At 41.4% G+C, this 16,216-nt stretch overlaps 1 long non-coding RNA gene across 1 annotated transcript; it reads left to right on the forward strand.

The window, feature by feature from the left end:
* Positions 1 to 2,994: 2,994 nt before the first annotated feature.
* Positions 2,995 to 4,662, forward strand: LOC141364136 (uncharacterized). The gene is made up of 3 exons (XR_012369808.1): positions 2,995 to 3,193; positions 3,339 to 3,584; positions 4,532 to 4,662. It is a non-coding gene; the product is annotated as an uncharacterized lncRNA (long non-coding RNA).
* Positions 4,663 to 16,216: the final 11,554 nt, after the last annotated feature.

Genomic DNA, 16,216 nt, shown 5'->3' on the forward strand with positions numbered 1-16,216 from the left:
TTTAAGAACATGCGGAAACTTGCAGAACAGACGTATTCTGAATTTGTGAAAGATTTAAAAATTCAGTAAGATCGTTGGTGTTCTGCTTCAGGAACAGATAAATCTTTATGAATTGTTTTTGTTAGAGCAATTTAAAAGTACTTTACCCGAGCATGTGTCCATTTTTCTGACCGATTGTAATGTTATATCTACAGAAGAAGCTGCAGCTCTTGCTGATGAGTATGTACTCAATCATAAGGTAGAACATAAAAAAGTAGCTCAAAGTTCACTGATAATCCTGAAGATGGTGCAGTTCCCCGTCATGTCCCTTCTGATAATAAAGGAGAGAGGAATTTGAGAAATTATGTTGACAAAAATGACCGTTGTGGTTATTGTCATCTAAAGGGACATTGGAAAACGGATTGTCTAGCACTCAAAGGAAAACTGATGCATACTAAATCTAAACTAAAGCCTATTCTTACTGTTTCATCTGTTGGGAGTGACATTAATACTGATTGTTGCCTCGATGTTTTACAGAATGTGGCGAAACCTGTGGTACTTTGTAATGATGGAGATACTGGCTATGCTGCTTTTATTACAGATGGCTATGTGTCATTACTTGGATGTGACAAGCAGGTCCCTGTTAAGGTGTTGAGATATACTGGTGCATCAGAGTCATTTAGCTTGGAATCTGTTCTGCCTTTTTAACAGAAATCTGATACAGGGAATAGTGTGTTAATTAGAGGCATTGACTGCAAACACTTTCTGTTCCCTTGCATAATGTGTTCCTTCAATCAGATTTAGTAAATGCACCAGTGGTGTTGGGAGTTTGACCTTCTCTGCCAGTGGAGGGAGTTTCAGTTATTTTGGGAAATAACCTGGCAGGTGACGTTCCACCACCTCCTTTTGGTGAGAATGATATTTCTCAGCAGTATCCAAACGTATTTTAATCTTATTTGATTAACCCCAGTATGAAGCAATTAAAGCAAAACACTTACCATGAGTTGAAAAATGATATGTATAACATCTTGTTAAATATTCTACCGTGTTTACATTGCGAGAGGGATGTTCCTCTATGCAGACAGTGACAATCACGTCACATGCAGGTGGACCATAAACTCCGTGAACGAGACGGCAGCGATGGATGATACTCAGCTAATTATTGAGGTAGAGAAATACAAAGTGCTTTATGACCCCCAGGACATTTTGTATAAAGACCTGAATGCCAAAGAAAAGGCATGGGAGACAGTTTCATCGGCCATTGGAGTGGATGGTAAGTTATTTTTACACTTTTTTTAAATAGGCTGTTATGCTAGTAAAATTTCACGTAACACAAACATCATATAGAATTGGCATCTTAACTACAAAAATATCAAAACTACATATAAAATATAATTTAAGTAGTATGTTCTTTTCATCTATAGTGTTTAATCCTGAAAAAAAGTTTATTATAAGATTTTATTTATGTGTTGTCCTACTTAATTCAAATCCTGTTTTTAGCGTGGATACACCATAAAATTGAATACTGGTTGTTGTTATATATTTAAGAAAAGTGACAAGTGATGCAATTTTTTAATTGTTTATTCACTTTTACACCAGTAGTGTTAATTTTTGTCCTCAAGTAAGCAAAACTATTTACAATTCACAAAGTCCACACAATAAACACAGTATTTTACACATGTAAAAGGTTGATGCCCTAGATCATCTGGTCTTGCCAGGACACGTCCTTCAGGGGAGCTGAAAAATGTGCAAAGCTTCTCTCGCACATCATAGGCTTCTCTGCATCCCTTATTTCCACCCATATTTCTCACATCTTGTAGCACTTCCCCTCTTTCTTCTGCCTCATCTAGCCACATTTGGTTTTCTGAAGGATTTGTTAGGTAGTTGTGTAGGATGCATGCTGCAGTAACCACAGGGTCAGCATTTGTAGGCTTAATAGTCATCCTAGTATGGAGTACTCTCCATCTGGATGACAAAATACCAGATGCACACTCTACAACCATCCTAGCCCGAGAAAGTCTATAATTCTTCTCCAATGTGGGATACGAGTTCCAGGAAATGGCCTCATCAGATGTGTCTTTAGGGGTAATGCAGCGTCTCCTACCATGGTGTATGGCATTGGACCCTGCGCACGTGACCCTGGCAATGGGCAGTCTGCAGGCACAGACAAACTTTTGTCCTCCATTCCACGTCCTAGTGCTGAACCACTGTACACTCCTCCATCGCTTGTTCTTCCAAAGTCACCAACGTGTACATATGTGAATCTATAGTCAGCATCAGCCAGGGCTAGGAGAACAATGGAGAATGTTCTCTTATAGCTAAAAAACATGCTCCCTGAGTGTGCTGGTGAAACTATAGTAATGTGCTTGCCATCAATTGCACCTATGCAATTTGGAAAATTAAATTTTTCCCAAAATGTATATGCAATTTCTCTCCACATGTCCTCAGTTGGTTTAGGAAACTGTAATGCCATCATTCTCCGCTCTATAGCTCTGCAGGTCATGTGTACAGATTCAGACACTTAATTCAGTGCTTGTCCCTAGTCTGTACTGGAATGCGAGGCTGCAAAAGCTTTCCCCAGTTCCAAAAAATCTGTAAAAGGAATTTTTTTTATTGTTTATAGATGTTTATTGTAATACATACACATTTTTTTCCAGTTAATGAATGCAAGAGGAGATGGAGATTGCTAAGAGATTATTTTGCCAGAAACACTTATAGCTAAAAAACATGCTCCCTGAGTGTGCTGGTGAAACTATAGTAATGTGCTTGCCATCAATTGCACCTATGCAATTTGGAAAATTAAATTTTTCCCAAAATGTATATGCAATTTCTCTCCACATGTCCTCAGTTGGTTTAGGAAACTGTAATGCCATCATTCTCCGCTCTATAGCTCTGCAGGTCATGTGTACAGATTCAGACACTTAATTCAGTGCTTGTCCCTAGTCTGTACTGGAATGCGAGGCTGCAAAAGCTTTCCCCAGTTCCAAAAAATCTGTAAAAGGAATTTTTTTTATTGTTTATAGATGTTTATTGTAATACATACACATTTTTTTCCAGTTAATGAATGCAAGAGGAGATGGAGATTGCTAAGAGATTATTTTGCCAGAAACAAAAAGCAAAAACAAAGACCAAGTGGTTCTGCTGGAGGCTCAATTAAAGAGTGGAAATATGAAAAAGTGATGTCGTTCCTGTTGCCATATATGCAGGCAAGAAGGTTAGTATGTCAGTGTAAAGGTAACAATTGTTTATGATTACATTTTCACTTAAAAAAAAACAGTTATTTCAGTCTCCATAACTACATTTGTAATTGTACATATACAATTGTATCATTCATTTAATTAAAAATTATGTTATTTCAGTTCCAAAAACACTTTACAACCTGAAGAGCCAATAAATATGGCAACGACAGAGGAGGATGTGGAGCCTGAATTATGCCAGATAAACAGACCGTACAGTCCTTTGGCCCAGAGGTCTGAAACATACATTCCAGGAAGCTAAGTCTCAACACCTACACCACCTCCAGGCACCTCCACTCCTCCACTATCTTCACAGCTAGCTGCACGCCCCCATCCCACATCCAAGAGTGGAGGCAATAAGGAGTGAAGGTAGCCTGGGTGCCAGCCGATCTTAGCCCCGCCCACCACAATTTGAAAAACGGGAAGATCGGTCTGGCGTTTTTCCGTTGAGGAGCTACTATGCGAGTCCCAAGACCGGCCGACGAATCAAGTTGTGAGGGCGGGCTTTATACGATGATGGACAGATGATCAACAGTAATGTATCAACCACGTCACCAAAGAGCGCGTGTGTTCAATCTGTTTACAATGAAATGGCTGCCGCTGGTGAATTCAGATGTGTGGATTCTGACATTAAGTCTGTTCTAAAAGATATTGACAGAGCATTGATTTAAAAAGAGGAACAGAGAAACACGATCAAGGCATTTGTTTATGTTTTCGCCGTCCGTCCTTCCTACGGGAATCGGCAGAAGTTGGTCCTTATGGAGGACAAAGTTAAAGAAGCAACTGAAATGGGTATCACGGCGATGCAACTCGGCGTGCACGACGAGATGGATATAATTAGCGGTCGTTGCCAGCTTCTTTTCGGAAGCCTGGAATCGTGACTGCTGAATAAGTGGAGGGACATGCTAGGCTCCGATATTTTTCAAGCCAACGTAATGGGTAGCTATCGTCGTGGATGAAGTTCACCTAACGTACAAATGGTAAGAGATAGTCTTACTGTATGACTTAGTAAATACTTAATGTTGTGATATAAATGAAATGTTGTAAACATAGTAGGTGTGCTAACTCAGACTTAGTATAATTACAATGATGTTAGTATCATTGTAGCGAAATTACTAGCAGTTCGGTCAGGCTGCTAAAGACGCCATTTCAACATAAGTCACACACTCCGTTGCTCTGATTGGTCGTATATCTATCCAATTGAGTGCAGAGGCATTTTTCGGTTGAGACACGCCTCATAATTTTAGCTCAATGGAGCGGTATCAGACTCAAATTCTGACTAGAATTGAGTATGACAACGTCAGGCTAGAGTGAAGGAAGACAAACACAGAAAAGAAGAAGAGCACCAGCACAAAATACCACTGAACAACAGCTTCTGGATATTATAACCCAACCTACAACCACAGCTTCACCACACATACCAACACATGAGGATGCAATGTACTATTTTGTCGGTAACACTTTACAATAATGGTACATGAATAATCATGTACTAATACATAAATTAATAATCACTTTACTATAAACTAATGATGAGTTAACCTATGTACTAATCAATAACTAACCATAACTATGTCATGAGTCATATTAATTCATGCATGAATTACAGCCACCTTAACTACACATTAATAGATGTTTGTTAGTTAATGCATTAATTAACACTTTGCGTAACCCAAATCAAACATGCTCTCTAGAAGAACGTAAATAACTTTTTTGTAATGCAAAACTGTTTACATTTGCTCCTGCAGCTGAACTACAAACATTATTGAATGGCACTGGATTTCTTGCAATATTTACAGTTTACCTTAATCATTAAATGTACAATTATGCATTCATAATTAAAATGAGTTATTCCACTGCTGCCATTAAGAGTGACGGAAGCTATTTTTTATCAATTTAAATCAGTGTTAGCCTACAGATAATTGTTGTGGTTATTGTGTGAACTGGCTTGTCTTATTATCAAAATGCACATACAGTATCTGTCTTGTGTTCTTGTTCTTCTTTTAAGCCATTATTGTCCCTTCCAAATGCCTGCACAATTTTCTCCTCTGCTCCTCTCCTTACAAACCACCAAATATTAGGATTTAGATGAGCTGAATATGTATAGAATGTGTACTTGATAACTTTTTAACAATTTACCCCTCCAAGAAATGTCATTACCTACACAATAATACAGTAACAAATCATTAATTTATGTTAGTTTATTATAAGTTAAAGATGAGTTATTAATGATGTGCCCCTTAAAGTAAAATCATGACCTAATCATACTTAACAAATGTATTAATTTATGTTAGTTTATAAGTAGTCTGTTTCTCAGTTTGCTGCGGCGGAGGGAGAAAGTTTTTGATGGGTGGGTCTCTAAAAATCTGCGTGCTAGATTAACAGATCGTTTTTAAACCTAATTGGGAGAATAAAATGACTAAATTCAAGTTCAAATGACGTTATTCAATCTAACCGTATTACAATGGCTGAAACAGAAGGCTACATCCTCCAGAGGTCGGATATGCAGGCTGCATACGTCATTAAGCCTGGTTAATTTCAGTTAAATGAGCATTACATTCGCAAGGCATAAGCATATTACAACAATTTACGATTAACTATTTAAGCATTTATTTAGCCAAACGCCCGTGGCTTACCTACTGGTTCTGAAACATTGAGGACCCAGAAGCAAAAATTTCAACACTGCTTTATTGAAAATCAACTTAAACAGTCCAGTCGGGCCGTTGAGTCCCGATCTACCAACAGCGAGATAACATCAGTGTTACTGGTGCACACCGTTTTTATTTACAAGGCTTTTCTTTACCACAGTGATCCACGTGTTCTTACTATACACGAATCTGCTACTGAGTGCACCCTAATTTGCGCGCTTTGTTCAAACCCGCCCCTTCCGCTCTAGATAACAGCAGCCATGGGCGTAGATTTAGGGTGGGACGCTAGGGACATGTCCTTACCAATATTCAAGAAAGACTGAATTGTCCCTAGCAATAATTTCGACCAAACAATTAATCTGTATTTATATATAACCACTGATGTCCGTCTTATTCTTGTGTTTTCTATTTTTTACTTTTTTTTCAGGAATCATTTAAATGATATTAGAAATCTTTTGCAATCCCGTTCTGTAAAAATAACGCTCTATGTGGTACACAAACGGTTAACAGCTTTCGTTCTCTGCAATGCCCGCCTCCGTAACTCACATCGCTAATATGATTGGATTTGCATTTCTTTAGTCCCGCCTCTCTAACTCACATTGCTAATATGATTGGCTTTGCATTTCTTTAGTCCCGCCTCTCTAACTCGCATCACTTTACTCGCTACGTGTGATAGGATGGTTTCACTTTGTACAACGCGTCAAAGTTCACTCAACAAAAAGCGCGTGATTATTCGGTAAGTGAGGAAGAAAGTATTATTATACCCACTGTAACTGTTTCATGCACAAAATACGGAACAAGTTGTGTCACATAATGATTCAAAGACAGAGTTTTCACCAATACACGACGATCCCATGTTAACCTGAGGAGTTGCAAACTTGTGTCAATCTTTTATAAATGGAGTGGCAAGGTTATTTAGGGGGTCCCTAATCCATGAAAGAAAATAAGCCCAACATGGTAAAAACACGAATTCATGTCATGATTGCTGAATACTTTACATTACTGCACTGTGGTCATTACTTGCACAGATGTAGACATAATGTAAGGTTGCATTTTAAACTTAAACTATTTTTTTCACACTGATTAACTATCTGTTACTGAAAAGAAGATTTAATGTGAACTACAGAAACGTTAATAAACGTTGTTCAAGAAACAGCATGATATACATACACCTACTTCAACACTGGGATTTTTTTGGCAAAATTAAATTAAGAATTAAATATTAATTGCATATTCTTCAATGTTATAAAGTAAATATGGATTATGGGGCGGTTTCCCTGACAGGGATTAGACTAGTCCTAGACTTAAACACTTTTAAGAGCTGTCCAAACTGAAAACAACTTGCACTAAGATAACTTAAAATACATCAGTGCCCTTTGTTTTACCTCAAAATGCACACAGGTAATGTTTTTAGTAAGGCATTTTTGTTAAAACTAGTTATATTTCCTAATTAAACTAAGGCCTAGTCCTGGATTAAGATAATCCTGGTCCGGGAAACCGCCCCTATATGTTACAATGTGATTTTCTTTTTTTTTTGACAAAGACTTAAACAGTTACTGTTTATTAGGCTCTAGGACATAACGAATTGTTTATTATAGTACATTAAATTTGGGATGGCACCGGGGGTGGCGAGTCAAATGTCACTGAGTAAAGTGCATACTGAGTTGTCTGTTGTTTATACGGTGATAAACAGTTTTTGCAATGCGACCATTTTATTTATGTCCCCACCAATGCCAGCATCAAACCTACGCCCTTGACAGCAGCGGTTGGTGGATGGAAAGCAAGACATTACCGTAATAAACCATATAATGTCAAAAAAGTATTATAGGAGCAATTCAAATTTTTTTATATCCCCAATGTTTGGAGAGTTACGGTCGAATCAAAGCGCTTTCCATGGATATGATTGGTTGGGCAAGCTGTCAATCCACACTGATCCTGATGCAATGAGAAAAATTAAATAAATATTGTTTAAAATAACATCAAGATAATATCGCAGAGGTTCTCATTTTAATGGGTTTCACAAATAAACTGGTATGATTTGGCGGTTTGATGGTCTCTATACACTATAAATTTGGCATTGTGACTTTGTTTAACGCGTTTGTCATTCTGAGGACTGGTCAGAGTGATTTTAACTGGAATATTTTGACAGCGCAAAAAGCAGCAGACTACAGAGCCCCAACGAGCGTGCAGCCTGTTAGTCTCTAAAGCAGAGGTCTCCAACCTTTTGTGAGCAAGGGCTACCACAATGGATAAAACAATCTGGAGGGCTACTTTTTGATATTGTCTACTCAAAACCTTTTTGTTTTACTTGTTAATTTTATTTTATTTTACTTGTTGATGTTTGAGTATTGTTTAAAAAGAAACTTGAGAAAATTAATAGAATGTGCTTTGGCGGGCACCTCACAGACGTTGTTGGAGACTGCTGCCCTAAAGTTTACATTCACCTTTCTTTTGATTTTGGATCAACATTGACAAGCACGTAAGCAAAAAAGGGAACAATTATTTTACATAATAAAATACTTTAACATCTTGGTATTGTGAGCATATGCATTTTAAAAATATATTGTGCATATAAAATTATTAGTTTAACATGTTATGCATCTTTATTTGACCTCAAAGCATCAGATCCTGCGGACCCCAGGTTGAGAAGCATTGTTATAAAGCATGTTTGATTTTGGTTACCCAAAGTGTTAATTAATGCATTAACTAACAAACATGTATTAATGTGTAGTTAAGGAGGTGGTTATTCATGCATGAATTTATATGACTCATGACATAGTTGGGTGATTCTTAGACTACGGGCACTTTTATGTACTTGGGTCATATTTTTAAAAATACATATCATTTTTGACAAATTCCTCTTTCTTTGTCAAACTTACAATAAAACCACCTTTAAAAAATTTAGGACCTTTCTATTATGATTTTTTCATACTTTTTAAACTCCTAATAGGTGTCAAATTCACTGTTTTCTCCTTGTCGCACATCCAGACTTTTACATTTCAACAATGAAAATACAGTTTAAAAATATGACTTATCTGGTAACTATTAATGTACCTGAATTAAGCACTAGTAAAATAATTAAAATTCATTATAATATTTAATGTGAGATCACTATTAATTAAACTTTTTATACAAAATATAGCTGTCGCACAGTATTGGTGTCATTTCCACCACAACACTGTAATGTGCCTTTAAAAAGTTTGTGTGAAAGATTGTTTAGTGTGTTTATGGAAATGTTCAGTGACATTAGAGAACGGAGGGGTTACTTGACTGTAACCTTGTTCCCTGAAAAAGCGGAACGAGATGCTGCGCTGCTAAGCGCTATGGGGAAACGTCTTTATCGTTGACCAGCTGAATATAGTGTGCAAACACGTCAATGAAATTGACCCGGAGGTATATAGCCTCGGTTGATGACGACATCACAGCGCACCCGATGCGAGGCTATAAAATAGATGAACAACAGCTGTGTCATCAGATCTTTTGTTTGAAGACCAGTCCTGTGACATCTACTGTACGGCAAGACAGCGCAGCATCTCGTTCCGCTTTTTCAGGGAACAAGGTTACAGTCAAGTAACCCCTCCGTTCCCTATCAAAAGCTTTACTCGATGCTGCGCTGCTAAGCGCTATGGGGAACGACAATACCCACGCTGCCGTGCTTGGAGATGTCTGGACCCCTTACGGATGTGTAAGTGTGTGCACAAGGACCGCAAAGAAATCTCAGACATAAACAACCAAGCTAAAAATAGTGGATGTGTGCGGAAAGGATGCTCCTGCCGCCTCACAAACATCTATAAGAAGGCACCACTTCCTAATAAATATCAGTGGGGAATACCCCTTTGTGGAAAATGGTTTAGACAGCAGCTTGAGATGTTGACTCGAGGACATGAGACCCTGGAGTGACATGAGCATCCAAGCTATAAAATCTTATGAATGTATGCGGAGAGGACAGGCCCGCCGCATCACAAACGCTCTGTAAGGAGGCACCCCTTACTAAAAGTAGCAGTGGGGGATACCCCTTTTATGGACAAATGGCATAGACATCAGCTTGAGATGTTGACTCGAGGACAGGAGATCCTGGAGTGACATGAGCATCCAAGCTATAAAATCTTATGAATGTATGCGGAGAGGACCAGCCTGCCGCATCACAAACGCTCTGCAAGGAGGCCCCTTTTACTAAAGCAGTAGAAGAGGCTACTCCCCTGGTGGAGTGAGCTCTCAGACCTGCTGGCGAGACTTGACAGCGCGCCTCAAAGGCAAGAGCAATGGCATCCCTAACGCAATGTGATATGGACTGCCTGGTGGCCGCAGCACCTCTGTTGCGGCCCCCAAAACAGACAAACAACTGCTCTGACTTACGCCACTGGCTAGTGCGGTGGACATAAGTCTGAAGAGCACGGACTGGACACAATCTGTGGTATAGCTCCTGCTCCGGCGTGGTGAACAGCGGAGGGCAGAAAGTCTCAAGAATGACCGGATGTGCAGTCGAAAAGGGAACCTTACGCAGGTAATCAAGATAAGGATGTAAAATTAACTTCACCATTCCTGGGGCAAAATCTAGACAGGATGGCGAGATCGCCAGAGCCTGCATATCCCCAATTCTTTTTAAAGAAGTTAACGCCATTAGAACAACCATCTTTAGTGTCAGAAGTCTATCAGACGCTGACTCTAGAGGTTCAAAAGGAGGTCTGAACCAGACCCTCAAGGACTATAGCTAGGTCCCACGAAGGAATCTTAGTTCTTGCTGTAGGCCTCAATCGTTGGATGCCTCCCGAGCGGCGCCCCGTCCACCAAAGTGTGGCAAGCCGAAAAAGCGGCCACATAAAACCTGTGAGTGGATGGGCATAAGCTGCTGACAGCTTTTCCTGCAGAAAACACAGAACTGTAGCAAACTGGCAGTTAACAGGATCTGCATTATGTGGCATGCACCATGCTTCAAAGACACCCTATTTAAAGGCATAATTCTTTCTAGTGGAAGGAGCCCTAGCACTCAAAATAGTGTCAGTAACATCAGGCGACAAACCTGTGTCCCTTAGTTGGTACCCTTAGGAGCCAAACATGGAGATTCCACAGGTCGGGCCTGAAATGCATTATCATGAGACAGAACGCCCCTCCTCTCCGGACTTGCCCATGGCGAGCCGTTGAGGAGAGATATTATCTCTAAAAACCATACTCTGTTCAGCCAACGCGGTGCTATCAGAAAGAGGCAAGAGCCTTGCTGGCGAACTCTGGCTAGAACCTGTGGGAGCAGCGCCACTGGAGGAAACGCATAAAGGCGTTTGTCCGGCCATGTGTGCGCCATTGCGTCCAGACCCAGGGGGGGCTGGGGGACTCAGAGAGAAGTAAAGGAGACATTGCGCTATCTGAAAAGAGGCCAAGAGGTCCACTCCTCTCTGTAAAATCAGGTCCATATCTGAGACACTATGTCTGGGTGGGGTTTCCAATCCCCAGTCGATAATGTCTGCCTGGACAGTAAATCTGCTCCTACATATAGGTTTTTTTTTTTTTTTTTGGGATGTACACTGTTATGATTTAAAGGAACTTGTCCTGAGCCCAGAGAAAAATCTGTCTAGCTATCTTGTTCAGATTGCGCGAGCGCCGACCTCCCTGGTGACTTAAGTATGAGACTGTCGCTGTGTTGTCCACCCGCACTAGGACATGACAGCTTCTCATTTGGCGGAGAAAATATTTCAGGGCCAGAAATACAGCCGTCAGCTCTAGGCAATTGATGTGCCAACCGAGCTGATGACCCTCCCATTCCCCTTGAGCTGGACGACCATCTAAGGTCGCACCCCAGCCCGTCAGGGAGGCGTCTGTCATTAGCAGTTTGCGATGACAAGTCGCTCATAGCGTGGGACCCAAGGCAACAAACAGGAACTTGTCCTGAGCCCAGAGAAAAATCTGCCTCGCTATCTTGTTCAGATTGCGCGAGCGCCGACCTCCCTGGTGACTTAAGTATGAGACTGTCGCTGTGTTGTCCACCCGCACTAGGACATGACAGCTTCTCATTTGGCGGAGAAAATATTTCAGGGCCAGAAATACAGCCGTCAGCTCTAGGCAATTGATGTGCCAACCGAGCTGATGACCCTCCCATTCCCCTTGAGCTGGACGACCATCTAAGGTCGCACCCCAGCCCGTCAGGGAGGCGTCTGTCATTAGCAGTTTGCGATGACAAGTCGCTCATAGCGTGGGACCCAAGGCAACAAACCGGGGTCTGATCCACATAGTCAGTGTATGAAGCCCGTGGCGCATCACTTTAATCAGCCTTTGAGGGTTGGCCCTTGGATGAAACCCTCCGGCTCTGAAACGGCGTCATATGCAACAGCCCCAAAGGAATCACCGTGGATGTTGATGCCATAAACCCTAATATCCTCTGATATTATTTCACAGTGAGATCCTGGCCTAGCCTGACTCTGCTCAGGGTATGCTGAATGGCCTCGATTCGTGCGGGAGACAAATGTGCCCGCGTCGTAATCGAATCCCAGACTATCCCTAAATAAGTCATTCTCTGGGCCTGAGAAAGAACGCTTTTCTTGGCGTTGAGTCTCAACCCTAGAAAAAGTAGATGTGCTAACACAATGTTTTTGTGTTGGAGCGCCACCTATCGCGATTTTGCCAGTATTAGCCAATCATCCATGTAATTTAAAATGCGGATGCCCCGGAGTCTCAATGGAGCCAGTGCTGCATCCATACATTTTGTGTGTGTGCGGGGTGATAAAGCTAGGCAGACTGTAAGAACCAAGAAGTATCTGCTGTAAAAGCCTGACCTTCTCTCTGGAAGGGGAACATGTTCTATGGCCCCTTTCATCAGTAGAGTTTGTATTTCTTGCAACAGTACGTGCGTTCGTTCCGGTCTCACGGAAGTGAATATCACGCCATTGAAGTGCGGAGGACGACGAATAAATTGGATTATGTATCCTAAGTGTACTGTGCTTATTACCCAAGCAGAAACGGCTGGCAGTAGTTTCCACGCTGCCAGACTCTCTGATAATGGTATTAATTTTATTATTTCCTCTTAGGGGAATGCTAAAAACCCTGCACGGGGGGCCTTTAACATTGAAGACAGAGGGCCTTTAACATTATGCTGGAAACCGCCCCCCCCGCAAGCCCAGAGGCGGCGGAGGCGGAGAGGCTTCGTAAAGGCAGCTGGACGGAGCGATCTGATGTAACATGATATGCCCCGCCCGCCGGCGAGCCCTACTGTAAAGAGTGGAATATTCCCTCATGCTTTTAACTTCAGTGAATTTCGTGACAACGGAGTCAACCGTGTCACCAAATAAACCCAATGGGGAAACAGGGGCATTTAAAAGAAAAGTTTTATCCTTCTCATTTATGCCTGACAGATTTAGCCATAAATGCCTCTCTGTGTTAACCAGAGCAGACATAGTACGGCCGATAGCGCGAGCCGTTTATTTAATGACACGAAGAGACAGATCTGTAGTCATACGCAACTCGTCAAATGTCTCTTTGTCTATCGTCTCGCCTGCACTCAAATCCTTTAACAGATCAGCCTGGTATGCCTGTAATATTGCCATAGTATGCAGCGCAGCACCAGCCTGACCTGCGGCTTGATAAGCTTTGCCCACGAGAGCTGAAGTTATTTACACGGTTTCGTGGGCAGGGTAGGCTTCTTTAATGAGGATGCCGAGCCAGGCGAGAGATAACTCGCGTGCGTCTCTTCCACCTGTGGCATTTCGGTATATCCGCGCGTCTTCGTACCCACGATAGCCATAAATTGACGCCGTGGGCATGAAGCACGCAATGAGTATGGTCTTTCCCATGATTTATTTAATTCACCATGGAGATCCTCAAAGAAAGAGAGAGGCTCATGTTACGTCCTCTCCCTTTGTCACTATAGAAACCTATCCGCTAGTTTGCTTTGTTTGGGGTGCTCTGGCTCGCGAGGCCAAACAATTTACAACCTGGCGCGTTATACCACCTCGAGAAGATCCTCGACCGACTTTCATCGCGCGAGAAACGCTCGGAGGCTGGTTTATGAAACTCCGCAGAACCGAGAGAGATATCATCAACGTCATTATTATAATTACCCCCACATAACCCGAAGAAACACCGGAGTGCGCTTCGGAATCACACGAAGAAATATAACTTAATTTGAGGTTGCGGTCAGAAATAATCACGGCGAGCACGAATCATTTATATTGTGAATAATTCACAATGCTCGCACTCATCAGACTGTACAAAGCCATGACCGCATGCTCCTCCCCCAAACACACAAAACAGTTAAGTGTGTGTGTCGTCCTTCGCCATAAAGCGAAAACAAACACAACTTAGACTGCTCGTGACTCTTCTTACTCATATTTTCCTTTTAACTTAAACTCCTTTAAAATCGGAAAGAGAGAAAGTCTGCACTCTATCTTGTTGGAATCTAACTCCTAACAAAGATCTCAAGTGAAGTTCAAAAGGTAAGAGAGAGATTTGCATTTCAGTGTAGCACACACTCATTCAGTAGTGGTCTGAAAATAAAAAGACCTGATGACACAGCTGTTGTTCATCTATTTTATAGCCTCGCATCGGGTGCGCTGTGATGTCGTCATCAACCGAGGCTATATACCTCCGGGTCAATTTCATTGACGTGTTTGCACACTATATTCAGCTGGTCAACGATAAAGACGTTTCCCCATAGCGCTTAGCAGCGCAGCATCGAGTAAAGCTTTTGATAGGGAACATGCTGGACATGGAGGAAATTTAAATTTTCATCAACAACAACTAAAGAAAAAGTCAGGGTAAATATTGCTTGATCAGTAAAAACATTTATTATACGTCATTTCCAAACATGCTGTAACTTTAAGGGTGTTTTTACAAAGCTAAAAATTTAAAAAGAAATAAGAGTATTTTGCATACATGACATGCTAAGTATTATTTCAAAGCTAATCAGTAAAGCTATCTTTGATTTTTTCACAAAAAAATACAGAAATGTCAATACCATCACCGTCATTTCCACCACACTGCCCTTTGTGGTGGAAAATACAGCATGTGGTGGAAATGACATTGAATGCGTTTACATGCACAAAATAAGCGGATAACTATCAAAAATCGTCTTTTTATAGAAAACTGTTTTCATGCGTTTACAGGCAAATCAATAAACTGGCTACGCAGAACATATTGCTGAACATAATGTTCTGGATGGGGTGTAGGAATGTAGGAAAGTATGTTGTTGCAGTAAAAGTTCTGTAAGTAAGCAGTAGTGACTTGAAGAGCAGAGTGGTATGATTGACCATCCAGGAAGGCCAGCAAAAAAAGCATTGCAGTAGTCCTGCCTAGAAATTACCAGGGCCTGGATCAGAAGTTGTGCTGCATGCTCCGTAAGGAGTGGCCGTATCTTCCTGAAATTTTTATAACGCAAATCGGCACGACTGCGCTTGTCTTTGCAATGTAATCAGTGAAGGACAGTTTGTCATCAAAGACGACACTGAGGTTTCTGGCAGTTTCGGAAGGATTAATGGGTGTGTTGCCAAGATGAATGGATAGGTCATGCTATATCTTAAGTTGTGCCGAAAATAGAAGCAGCTCAGTCTTAGCTAGGTTCAGCTGGAGGTGGTGTTTCTTTATCCAAGCCGATATGTGTTCTAAGCAGGCTGTAATGTGTGCTGCTATGGTGGGATCATCTGGCTAAAATGAAAAGAAGATCTGGGTGTCATCATAGCAGTGCTAGGAGAAGCCATGTGCATGATAGGTCCTAAGGATGTTGTGTAGATGGAGAAAAGGAGTGGACCAAGCACTGATCCCTGAGGGACCTCAGTGACCATTTGGTGAGCTGTGGACAGCATGTCCCTCCATGGCACCCTGAAGGATCTTTCAGAGAGACACGATTTGAAACATTGTAGAGGAGTACCTGTGATCCCTAGCGACAATAGGGTGGCTAGTAGTATCTGATGATTGAATGTGTCAAAAGCTGCCGACAGGTCTAGCAGAATCAGAACCAAGGATTTAGATTCTACCTTAGCTAGCCGTAATGCTTCTGTGACCAATAGCAGTTCTGTTTCGTGGAGTGGTTGCATTTGAAGCCCGACTGCTTGTTATTTAGTAGGTTGTTCAGTGACTAAAAGGAAGGTACTTGGTTGAAAACAGCTCTTTCAAGTGTTTTCGCAATAAACAGAATGAGTGAGACAGGTCTATAACTGTCCGTGAGGGGTTCAGTGTGGCTTTTTTAAGCAATGGAGTGACCAACGCCTGCTTAAACGTAGAGCAGTGAGGTGTTGATGATATGTGTGAGTCAAACGAACCAGGCTTTGAGGGTCACACGCACATCAGGTGCACCCTTAGTAACTTCAGTGTCAGTCAGTGGAGAAAAAGAGAAAAAATGGATGTGGTATATGAGTGTAGTGTGTCCTGAGG

Source organism: Misgurnus anguillicaudatus, chromosome 6, assembly GCF_027580225.2.
Source record: "Misgurnus anguillicaudatus chromosome 6, ASM2758022v2, whole genome shotgun sequence".
Classification (NCBI taxonomy): domain Eukaryota; kingdom Metazoa; phylum Chordata; class Actinopteri; order Cypriniformes; family Cobitidae; genus Misgurnus; species Misgurnus anguillicaudatus.